Genomic DNA, 12,434 nt, shown 5'->3' on the forward strand with positions numbered 1-12,434 from the left:
TCTGGAGGCTGGGGAAGAGGACAGAGGCAGGGGAGGAGACCGCACACTCAGAGGTGAGATGACTGACTGGAGGTAGAGGCTGAACCCCAGGTAGTTTAGTCTGGAGGCTGGGGAAGAGGACAGAGGCAGGGGAGGAGACGGCACACTCAGAGGTGAGATGACTGGCTAGAGGTAGAGGCTGAACCCCAGGTAGTTTAGTCTGGAGGCTGGGGAAGAGGACAGAGGCAGGGGAGGAGACGGCACACTCAGAGGTGAGATGACTGGCTGGAGGTAGAGGCTGAACCCCAGGTAGTTTAGTCTGGAGGCTGGGGAAGAGGACAGAGGCAGGGGAGGAGACGGCACACGCAGAGGTGAGATGACTGACTGGAGGTAGAGGCTGAACCCCAGGTAGTTTAGTCTGGAGGCTGGGGAAGAGGACAGAGGCAGGGGAGGAGACGGCACACGCAGAGGTGAGATGACTGGCTAGGAGGTAGAGGCTGAACCCCAGGTAGTTTAGTCTGGAGGCTGGGGAAGAGGACAGAGGCAGGGGAGGAGACCGCACACGCAGAGGTGAGATGACTGGCTAGAGGTAGAGGCTGAACCCCAGGTAGTTTAGTCTGGAGGCTGGGGAAGAGGACAGAGGCAGGGGAGGAGACCGCACACTCAGAGGTGAGATGACTGGCTAGAGGTAGAGGCTGAACCCCAGGTAGTTTAGTCTGGAGGCTGGGGAAGAGGACAGAGGCAGGGGAGGAGACGGCACACTCAGAGGTGAGATGACTGGCTGGAGGTAGAGGCTGAACCCCAGGTAGTTTAGTCTGGAGGCTGGGGAAGAGGACAGAGGCAGGGGAGGAGACCGGCACACGCAGAGGTGAGATGACTGGCTGGAGGTAGAGGCTGAACCCCAGGTAGTTTAGTCTGGAGGCTGGGGAAGAGGACAGAGGCAGGGGAGGAGACCGCACACGCAGAGGTGAGATGACTGGCTGGAGGTAGAGGCTGAACCCCAGGTAGTTTAGTCTGGAGGCTGGGGAAGAGGACAGAGGCAGGGGAGGAGACGGCACACGCAGAGGTGAGATGACTGGCTAGAGGTAGAGGCTGAACCCCAGGTAGTTTAGTCTGGAGGCTGGGGAAGAGGACAGAGGCAGGGGAGGAGACCGCACACTCAGAGGTGAGATGACTGGCTAGAGGTAGAGGCTGAACCCCAGGTAGTTTAGTCTGGAGGCTGGGGAAGAGGACAGAGGCAGGGGAGGAGACGGCACACGCAGAGGTGAGATGACTGGCTAGAGGTAGAGGCTGAACCCCAGGTAGTTTAGTCTGGAGGCTGGGGAAGAGGACAGAGGCAGGGGAAGAGGCCGCACACGCAGAGGTGAGATGACTGGCTGGAGATAGAGGCTGAACCCCAGGTAGTTTAGTCTGGAGGCTGGGGAAGAGGACAGAGGCAGGGGAAGAGACCGCACACTCAGAGGTGAGATGACTGACTGGAGGTAGAGGCTGAACCCCAAGTAGTTTAGTCTGGAGGCTGGGGAAGAGGACAGAGGCAGGGGAGGAGACCGCACACTCAGAGGTGAGATGACTGGCTGGAGGTAGAGGCTGAACCCCAGGTAGTTTAGTCTGGAGGCTGGGGAAGAGGACAGAGGCAGGGGAGGAGACGGCACACTCAGAGGTGAGATGACTGGCTGGAGGTAGAGGCTGAACCCCAGGTAGTTTAGTCTGGAGGCTGGGGAAGAGGACAGAGGCAGGGAGGAGACGGCACACGCAGAGGTGAGATGACTGGCTAGAGGTAGAGGCTGAACCCCAGGTAGTTTAGTCTGGAGGCTGGGGAAGAGGACAGAGGCAGGGGAGGAGACGGCACACGCAGAGGTGAGATGACTGACTGGAGGTAGAGGCTGAACCCCAGGTAGTTTAGTCTGGAGGCTGGGGAAGAGGACAGAGGCAGGGGAAGAGGCCGCACACGCAGAGGTGAGATGACTGGCTGGAGGTAGAGGCTGAACCCCAGGTAGTTTAGTCTGGAGGCTGGGGAAGAGGACAGAGGCAGGGGAAGAGGCCGCATACGCAGAGGTGAGATGACTGGCTGGAGGTAGAGGCTGAACCCCAGGTAGTTTAGTCTGGAGGCTGGGGAAGAGGACAGAGGCAGGGGAGGAGACGGCACACTCAGAGGTGAGATGACTGGCTAGAGGTAGAGGCTGAACCCCAGGTAGTTTAGTCTGGAGGCTGGGGAAGAGGACAGAGGCAGGGGAGGAGACCGCACACTCAGAGGTGAGATGACTGACTGGAAGTAGAGGCTGAACCCCAGGTAGTTTAGTCTGGAGGCTGGGGAAGAGGACAGAGGCAGGGGAAGAGACCGCACACTCAGAGGTGAGATGACTGGCTGGAGGTAGAGGCTGAACCCCAGGTAGTTTAGTCTGGAGGCTGGGGAAGAGGACAGAGGCAGGGGAGGAGACCGCACACTCAGAGGTGAGATGACTGGCTGGAGGTAGAGGCTGAACCGGAGGTAGTTTAGTCTGGAGGCTGGGGAAGAGGACAGAGGCAGGGGAGGAGACCGCACACTCAGAGGTGAGATGGCTGGCTGGAGGTAGAGGCTGAACCCCAGGTAGTTTAGTCTGGAGGCTGGGGAAGAGGACAGAGGCAGGGGAGGAGACCGCACACGCAGAGGTGAGATGACTGACTGGAGGTAGAGGCTGAACCCCAGGTAGTTTAGTCTGGAGGCTGGGGAAGAGGACAGAGGCAGGGGAAGAGACCGCACACGCAGAGGTGAGATGACTGACTGGAGGTAGAGGCTGAACCCCAGGTAGTTTAGTCTGGAGGCTGGGGAAGAGGACAGAGGCAGGGGAGGAGACCGCACACTCAGAGGTGAGATGACTGACTGGAGGTAGAGGCTGAACCCCAGGTAGTTTAGTCTGGAGGCTGGGGAAGAGGACAGAGACAGGGAGGAGACGGCACACTCAGAGGTGAGATGACTGGCTAGAGGTATTTGTATCCCCAATCCTATTTTTGAATTTATTTTTATTTATTTCATCTTTATTTAACCAGTATGTATGTTTATTTTTTATTTGACCTTTATTTAACCAGGTAGGCCAGTTGAGAACAAGTTCTCATTTACAAACTGCGACCTGGTTAAGATAAAGAAAGCAGTTTGACACATATAACAACACAGAGTGACACATGGAGCAAAAACAAACATACAGTCAATAATACAGTAGAAAAATATACAATGTCTATATACACCGTGTGCAAATGAGGTAAGATGAGGGAGGTAAGGCAATAAATAGGCCATAATAGCGTGTAAATAATTACAATTTAGCAATTAAAACACTGTAGTGAATAGAGACTAGAGTGATAGATGTGCAGAAGATGAATGTGCAAGTCGAGATACTGAGTGCAAAAGAGCAAAATAAAATAAATAATAGTATGGGGATAAGGTACTGTAGATAGATGGGCTGTTTACAGGTGGGCTATGTACAGGTGCAGTAATCTCAGAGTGTCACACCCTGACCATAGTTTGCTTTGTATGTTTCTATGTTTTGGTTGGTCAGGGTGTGAGCTGAGTGGGCATTCTATGTTACATGTCTAGTTTGTCTAGTTCTATGTATGGCCTGATATGGTTCTCAATCAGAGGCAGGTGTTAGTCATTGTCTCTGATTTGGGAACCATATTTAGGTAGCCTGTTTGGTGTTGGGTTTTGTGGTTGATTGTCCTTGTTACTGTGTCTGTATTTACTTTGCACCAGTATTAGGCTGTTTGGTGTTGGGTTTGTGGGTGATTGTCCTTGTTACTGTGTCTGTGCTACTTTGCACCAGTAGTAGGCTGTTTGGTGTTGGGTTTTGTGGGTGATTGTTCCTGTCTGTGTTACTTTGCACCAGTATTAGGCTGTTTGTGTGTTGGGTTTTCAGGGTGATTGTTCCTGTCTGTGTTACTTTGCACCAGTATTAGGCTGTTTGGTGTTGGGTTTTGTGGGTGATTGTCCTTGTTCCTGTCTGTGTTACTTTGCACCAGTATTAGGCTGTTTCGGTTTTCGTGGTACGTTTATTGTTTTTGTATTTGATTCGTGTTTACTTTGTTTCATTAAACATGAATCTCAACCAGCCACGCCCCATTTTGGTCTGACTCTCCTTCACCACAGGAAAACCCTGACAGTGAGCTGCTCTGACAGCTGGTGCTTAAAGCTAGTGAGGGAGATATGGAGTCTCCAGCTTCACTGATTTTACAATTGTTCCAGTCATTGGCAGCAGAGAACTGGAAGGAAGGCGGCCAAAGTAGGAATTGGCTTTGGGGATGACCAGTGAAATATACCTGCTGGAGCGTGTGCTATGGGTGGGTGTTGCTATGGTGACCAGTGAGCTGAGATGAGGCGGGGCTTTACCTAGCAAAGACTTATAGATGACCTGGAGCCAGTGGGTTTGGTGAATCTGTAGCGAGTGCCAGCCAACGAGAGCATACAGGTCGCAGTGGTGGGTCGTATATGGGGCTTTGGTGACAAAGAAACGGATGGCACTGTGATAGACTGCATCCAATTTGCTGAGTAGAGTGTTGGAGGCTATTTTGTAAATTACATCGCCGAAGTCAAGGATCTGTAGGATAGTCAGTTTTACCAGAGTATGTTTGGCAGCATGAGTGAAGGAGGCTTTGATGCGATATAGGAATCCGATTCTAGATTTAATTTTGGATTGGAGATGTTTAATGTGAGTCTGGAAGGAGAGTTTACAGTCTAACCAGACACCTAGGTATTTGTAGATGTCCACATATTCTAAGTCAGAACCGTCCAGAGTAGTGATGCTGGACGGTCGGGCAGGTGCTGGTAGAGATCGGTTGAATAGCATACATTTAGTTTTACTTGCATTTAAGAGCAGTTGATGTCACGAAGGAGTGTTGTATGACGTTGAAGCTTGTTTAGAGGTTTGTTAACAGTGTCCAAAGAAGGACCAGAAGTATGCAGAATTGTGTCGGCCTGCATAGAGGTGGATCAGAGAATCACCAGCAGCAAGAGCGACATCATTGATGTATACAGAGAAAAGAGTCGGCCCGAGACTTGAACCCTGTGGCACCCCCATAGGAGACTGCCAGAGGTCTGGACAACAGGCCCTCTGATTTGACACACTGAACTCTGTCTGAGAAGTAGTTGGTGAACCTGGCGAGGCAGTCATTTGAGAAACCAAGGCTGTATATTCTGCCGATAAGAATGTGTTGATTGACAGAGTTGAAACCCTCAGCCAGGTCAATGAATACAGCTGCACAGTATTGTCTCTTATCGATGGAGGTTAGGATATTGTGTATGACCTTGAGCATGGCTGAGATGCACCCATGACCAGCTTGGAAACCAGAGTACATAACGTAGAAGGTGTGATTCAAAATGGTCGGTAATCTGTTTGTTAACTTGGCTTTTGAAGACCTTACAAAGGCAGGGTAGGATAGATATAGGTCTGGAGCAGTTTGCGTCTAGAGAGTCACCCCTTTGAAGAGGGGGATGACCGCGGCAGCTTTCCAGTCTTTGGGGATCTCAGACGATACAAAAGAGAGGTTGAACAGGCTAGTAATAGGGGTTGCAACAATTTCAGCTAATCATTTTAGAAAGAAAGGGTCCAGATTGTCTTGCCCGGCTGATTTGTAGGGGTCCAGATTTTGCAGATCTTTCAGAACATCAGCTGTCTGGATTTGGGTGAAGGAGAAATGGGGGAGGCTTGGGCGAGTTGCTGTGGCAGGTGCAGGGCTGTTGGCCAGGTAGGCGTAGCCAGGTGGAAAGCATGGTCAGCTGTAGAAAAATGCAGAATTCTCAATTATCGTGGATTTATCGGTGATCAAAGTGTTTCCACCTCAGTACTGTGGGCAACTGGGAGGAGGTGCCGTAACCATGAAAAATTTTCTGACAGTGGTTGGAAACAATTTCTCCGGAGGCACTCCACACAGGCTCTAAACCATCCAATCAAACCAAAAGTCAGTTACTTAGGGAAGTAGGCTTGAGCGGAGTACATTTGGTTAGACCAATCAGTGAATAACAGCAAGGCTGGAGAAAAAGCCTGCAGTCCCAATAGTTTTCCAGGAGGAGGGTTGACATCAAGCTCAAAATCACATAGGATTGGCTTGTTCGACTGGTCAACTGAGTGATTGATTGACTGACTTTCAGTTTGTTGGTTGGTTAGTTAGTTTATTGGTGTACTGCTCCTTTCCTTGCTTTGATGTTGGCTATAATAACCGTGTTATTGTCGGCTATAATAAAGCTTTTTATTGTCGGCTATAATAACCTCGTTATTGTCGGCTATAATAACCTCGTTATTGTTCGGCTATAATAACCGTTATTGTCAGGCTATAATAACCTCGTTATTGTCGGCTATAATAACCTCGTTATTGTCGGCTATAATAACCTCGTTATTGTCGGCTATAATAACCTCAGTTATTGTCGGCTATAATAACCTTCGTTATTGTCGGCTATAATAACCTCGTTATTGTCGGCTATAATAACCTCGTTATTGTCGGCTATAATAACCTTGTTATTGTCGGCTATAATAACCGTGTTATTGTCGGCTATAATAACCTTGTTATTGTCGGCTATAATAACCTCGTTATTGTCGGCTATAATAACCTCGTTATTGTCGGCTATAATAACCTTGTTATTGTCGGCTATAATAACCGTGTTATTGTCGGCTATAATAACCTTGTTATTGTCGGCTATAATAACCTCGTTATTGTCGGCTATAATAACCTCGTTATTGTCGGCTATAATAACCTCGTTATTGTCGGCTATAATAACCTTGTTATTGTCGGCTATAATAAGCTTTTTATTGTCGGCTATAATAACCGTGTTATTGTCGGCTATAATAACCTTCGTTATTGTCGGCTATAATAACCTTGTTATTGTCGGCTATAATAACCGTGTTATTGTCGGCTATAATAACCTCTGTTATTGTCGGCTATAATAACCTTTGTTATTGTCGGCTATAATAACCGTGTTATTGTCGGCTATAATAACCTCGTTATTGTCGGCTATAATAACCTTGTTATTGTCGGCTATAATAACCTTGTTATTGTCGGCTATAATAAGCTTTTTATTGTCGGCTATAATAACCGTGTTATTGTCGGCCATCATAATACACCTTAGTTATTGTCGGCTATAATAACCTTGTTATTGTCGGCTATAATAAGCTTTTTATTGTCGGCTATAATAACCGTAGTTATTGTCGGCTATAATAACCTTGTTATTGTCGGCTATAATAACCTTGTTATTGTCGGCTATAATAACCTTGTTATTGTCGGCTATAATAAGCTTTTTTATTGTCGGCTATAATAACCTTGTTATTGTCGGCAATAATAACCTTGTTATTGTCGGCTATAATAACCTTGTTATTGTTGGCTATAATAACCTTGTTATTGTCGGCTATAATAAGCTTTTTTATTGTCGGCTATAATAACCTTGTTATTGTCGGCAATAATAACCTTGTTATTGTCGGCTATAATAATCCTCGTTATTGTTGGCTATAATAACCTTGTTATTATCGGCTATAATAAGCTTTTCATTGTCGGCTATAATAACCTTGTTATTATGGCTATAATAGCCTTGTTATTGTCGGCTATAATAACCTCGTTATTGTTGGCTATAATAACCTTGTTATTGTCGGCTATAATAGCTTTTATTGCCGGCTATTTTATTTTATTTTATTTTATTTCACCTTTATTTAACCAGGTAGGCTAGTTGAGAACAAGTTCATCATTTGCAACTGCGACCTGGCCAGATAAAGCATAGCAGTGTGAACGAACAACACAGAGTTACACATGGGTAAACAATTTAGCAAGTCAATAACACAGTAGAAAAAAAATGGGCAGTCTATATACAATGTGTGCAAAAGGCATGAGGAGGTAGGCGGAATAATAATACAATTTTGCAGATTAACACTGATGATAAATGATCAGATGGGCATGTACAGGTAGAGATATTGTGTGCAAAAGAGCAGAAAAGTAAATAAATAAAACAGTATAAAAACAGTATGGGAATAGAGGTAGGTGAAAAAGGGTAGGCTATTTACCAATAGACTATGTACAGCTGCAGCGATCGGTTAGCTGCTCGGATAGCTGATGTTTGAGTTAGTGAGGAGATAAAAGTCTCCAACTACAGCGATTTTTAAGTCGTTCCAGTCACAGGTAAGCAGAGTACTGGAACGAAGGCGGCCAAATGAGGTGTTGGCTTTAGGGATGATCAGTGAGATACACCTGCTGGAGCGCGTGCTGCGGATGGGTGTGCCATCGTGACCAGTGAACTGAGATAAGGCGGAGCTTTACCTAGCATGGACTTGTAGATGACCTGGAGCCAGTGGGTCTGGCGACGAATATGTAGAGGGCCAGCCGACTAGAGCATACAAGCGCAGTGGTGGGTGGTATAAGGTGCTAGTGACAAAACGGATGGCACTGTGATAGACTGCATCCAGTTTGCTGAGTAGAGTGTTGGAAGCCATTTTGTAGATGACATCGAGTCGAGGATCGTAGGATAGTCAGTTTTACTAGGGTAAGCTTGGCAGCGTGAGTGAAGGAGGCTTTGTTGCGGAATAGAAAGCCTTCGACTCTGGATTTGATTTTTGATTGGAGATGTTTGATGAGTCTGGAAGGAGAGTTTGCAGTCTAGCCAGACACCTAGGTACTTATAGATGTCCACATATTCAAGGTTGGAACCATCCAGGGTGGTGATGCTAGTCGGGCATGCGGGTGCAGGCAGCGATCGGTTGAAAAGTGCATGCATTTGGTTTTACTCGCGTTTAGGAGCAGTTGGAGGCCACGGAAGGAGTGCTGTATGGCATTGAAGCTCGTTTGGAGGTTGGATAGCACAGTGTCCAATGACGGGCCGAAAGTATAGAATGGTGTCGTCTGCGTAGAGGTGGATCAGGGAATCGCCCGCAGCAAGAGCAACATCATTGATATATACAGAGAAAAGAGTCGGCCCGAGAATTGAACCCTGTGGCACCCCATAGAGACTGCCAGAGGACCGGACAGCATGCCCTCCGATTTGACACACTGAACTCTGTCTGCAAAGTAATTGGTGAACCAGGCAAGGCAGTCATCCGAAAAACCGAGGCTGTTGAGTCTGCCGATAAGAATTTGGTGATTGACAGAGTCGAAAGCCTTGGCGAGGTCGATGAAGACGGCTGCACAGTACTGTCTTTTATCGATGGCGGTTATGATATCATTTAGTACCTTGAGTGTGGCTGAGGTGCACCGTGACCGGCTCGGAAACCAGATTGCACAGCGGAGAAGGTACGGTGGGATTCGAGATGGTCAGTGACCTGTTTGTTGACTTGGCTTTCAAAGACCTTAGATAGGCAGGGCAGGATGGATATAGGTCTATAGCAGTTTGGGTCCAGGGTGTCTCCCCCCTTTGAAGAGGGGATGACTGCGGCAGCTTTCCAATCCTTGGGGATCTCAGACGATATGAAAGAGAGGTTGAACAGGCTGGTAATAGGGGTTGCGACAATGGCGGCAGATAGTTTCAGAAATAGCGGGTCCAGATTATCAAGCCCAGCTGATTTGTACGGGTCCAGGTTTTGCAGCTCTTTCAGAACATCTGCTATCTGGATTTGGGTAAAGAGAACCTGGAGAGGCTTGGGTGAGGAACTACGGGCGGAGCTGTTGGCCGAGGTTGGAGTAGCCAGGCGGAAGGCATGGCCAGCCGTTGAGAAGTGCTTATTGAAGTTTTCGATAATCATGGATTTATCGGTGGAGACCGTGTTTCTAGCCTCAGTGCAGTGGGCAGCTGGGGAGGAGGTGCTCTTGTTCTCCATGGACTTCACAGTGTCCCAGAACTTTTTGGAGTTGGAGTTACAGGATGCAAACTTCTGCCTGAAGAAGCTGGCCTTAGCTTTCCTGACTGACTGCGTGTATTGGTTCCTGACTTCCCTGAACAGTTGCATATCACGGGGCTATTCGATGCTATTGCAGTCCGCCACAGGATGTTTTGTGCTGGTCGAGGGCAGTCAGGTCTGGAGTGAACCAAGGGCTGTATCTGTTCTTGGTTCTGCATTTTTTGAACGGAGCATGCTTATCTAAAATGGTGAGGAAGTTACTTTTAAAGAATGACCAGGCATCCTCAACTGACGGGATGAGGTCAATGTCCTTCCAGGATACACGGGCCAGGTCGATTAGAAAGGCCTGCTCACAGAAGTGTTTTAGGGAGCGTTTGACAGTGATGAGGGTGGTCGTTTGACTGCGGCTCCGTGGCGGATACAGGCGATGAGGCAGTGATCGCTGAGATCCTGGTTGAAGACAGCGGATGTATATTTGGAGGGCCAGTTGGTCAGGATGACGTCTATGAGGGTGCCCTTTGTTTACAGAGTTAGGGTTGTACCTGGTGGGTTCCTTGATGATTTGAGTGAGATTGAGGGCATCTAGCTTAGATTGTAGGACTGCCGGGGTGTTAAGCATATCCCAAATAGGTCACCTAACAGAACAAACTCTGAAGCTAGATGGGGGCGATCAATTCACAAATGGTGTCCAGGGCGCAGCTGGGAGCTGGACGGGGGGTCGGTAGCAGGCGGCAACAGTGATAGACTTGTTTCTGGAGAGGTAAAAAATTAGTAGTTCAAACTGTTTGGGTATGGACCTGGAAAGTATGACATTACTTTGCAGGCTATCTCTGCAGTAGACTGCGACTCCGCCCCTTTGGCAGTTCTATCTTGACGGAAGATGTTATAGTTGGGTATGGAAATCTCTGAATTTTTGGTGGCCTTCCTGAGCCAGGATTCAGACACGGCAAGGACATCAGGTTAGCAGAGTGTGCTAAAGCAGTGAGTAAACAAACTTAGGGAGGAGGCTTCTGATGTTGACATGCATAAAACCAAGACTTTTTCGATCACAGAAGTCAACAAATGAGGGTACCTGGGGCATGCAGGGCCTGGGTTTACCTCCACATCACCCGCGGAACAGAGAAGGAGTAGTATGAGGGTGCGGCTAAAAGGCTATCAAAACTGGTCGCCTAGAGCGTTGGGGGCAGAGGATAAGAGGAGCAGGTTTCTGGGCATGGTAGAATATATTCAGGGCATAATGCGCAGACAGGGGTATGGTGGGGTGCGGGTACAGCGGAGGTAAGCCCAGGCACTGGGTGATGATGAGAGAGGTTGTATCTCTGGACATGCTGGTTGTAATGGGTGAGGCGCATGTGTGGGGGGTGGGACAAAGGAGGTAACAGGGGTATGCAGAGTGGATCTAGGGGCTCCATTGTGAACTAAAACAATGATAACTAACCTGAACAACAGTATACAAGGCATATTGACATTTGGGAGAGACATACAGCGAGGCATACAGTAATCACAGGTGTTGAATTGGGAAAGCTAGCTAAAAACAGTAGGCGAGGCTAATCAGCTAGCACAACAAACAGCAGGTAAAATGGCGTTGACTAGGCAACTGGGCCGACAGATAAACAAACAAGCAGAATGGGGTACCGTGATTAATGGACAGTCCAGCGTGCGTCAGCTATGTAGCCAAGAAATCAGTGTCCAGGGGGCAGCGGTGGATGGGCAGGGAAGCTGGGCTGGCGAGTGTTATCCAGGTTTTTTTTTTTTTTTTTATTTTTTTTTTTTTTTTTAAACTAACAATGACTAAATAGCTTGTAGCTAGTTAGCTGGTTAGCTGCCTGGAGGTTCTTGAGTGTGTCAGTAAAAATAAATCAAAATAAGTGATCAATCACAGTGGGTGAGGCAGGTTTCCGGAAGGTATAAACAAATAAAATCAAGAGAGAGAAAGTAAATGGTTCAGAAGTGTTTGGGATGAGGTGAGTCAGATGGTTAGCAGGCCTGTGCTAACAAGCTAACAGTTCGTAGGCCGGGCTGAACAAGCTTAGCCGTTAGCAGGCCGAATAGCAAGTAGGGAGATAGTACTATAATAACCTTGTTATTGTCGGCAATAATAACCTTGTTATTGTTGGCTATAATAACCTCGTTATTGTTGGCTATAATAACCTTGTTATTGTCGGCTATAATAACCTCGTTATTGCTCGCTATAATAACCTTGTTATTGTCGGCTATAATAAGCTTGTTATTGTCGGCTATAATAACCTTGTTATTGTCGGCTATATATAACCGGTGTTATTGTCGGCTATAATAACTCGTTATTGTCGCTATAATAACCTTGTTATTGTCGGCTATAATAACCTTGTTATTGTTGGCTATAATAACCTTGTTATTCCATGTCTTGTTTGTCACAGTATGAGAAGTTGGAGGGTATTCCAGAGCTGATCTTGGAGCATGGAGAGGGAGAGACGGAGAGAGAGGACAGGGACAGGTCGTGTACCCAGCTACCCCAGGGAGACAGCCCCGAGCCTGGCCCCACAACCCAACTCCCCTCCACTGAACGCCTGCAGCACCAGACACAGGTAGGGTACAATGGATTTCTAGCTGTTGATACACTCCAAACCCTGGATTAAACTCTGGATTAAAAGGCACTTTGGATGAGTGCAAAGTCTGTTCAAGTACAGTGGAGTTCAATGATCC

General features: G+C 47.6%; 1 long non-coding RNA gene across 1 annotated transcript; it reads left to right on the top strand.

Annotated features, from left to right (window-relative positions):
* Positions 1–1,578: 1,578 nt before the first annotated feature.
* On the top strand, positions 1,579–12,322 carry LOC127917195 (uncharacterized). The gene is made up of 3 exons (XR_008096984.1): positions 1,579–1,658; positions 1,757–1,836; positions 12,149–12,322. It is a non-coding gene; the product is annotated as an uncharacterized LOC127917195 (long non-coding RNA).
* The last annotated feature ends 112 nt before the right edge of the window (positions 12,323–12,434 follow it).

Source organism: Oncorhynchus keta, unplaced genomic scaffold, assembly GCF_023373465.1.
Source record: "Oncorhynchus keta strain PuntledgeMale-10-30-2019 unplaced genomic scaffold, Oket_V2 Un_contig_10857_pilon_pilon, whole genome shotgun sequence".
NCBI classification, from domain to species: domain Eukaryota; kingdom Metazoa; phylum Chordata; class Actinopteri; order Salmoniformes; family Salmonidae; genus Oncorhynchus; species Oncorhynchus keta.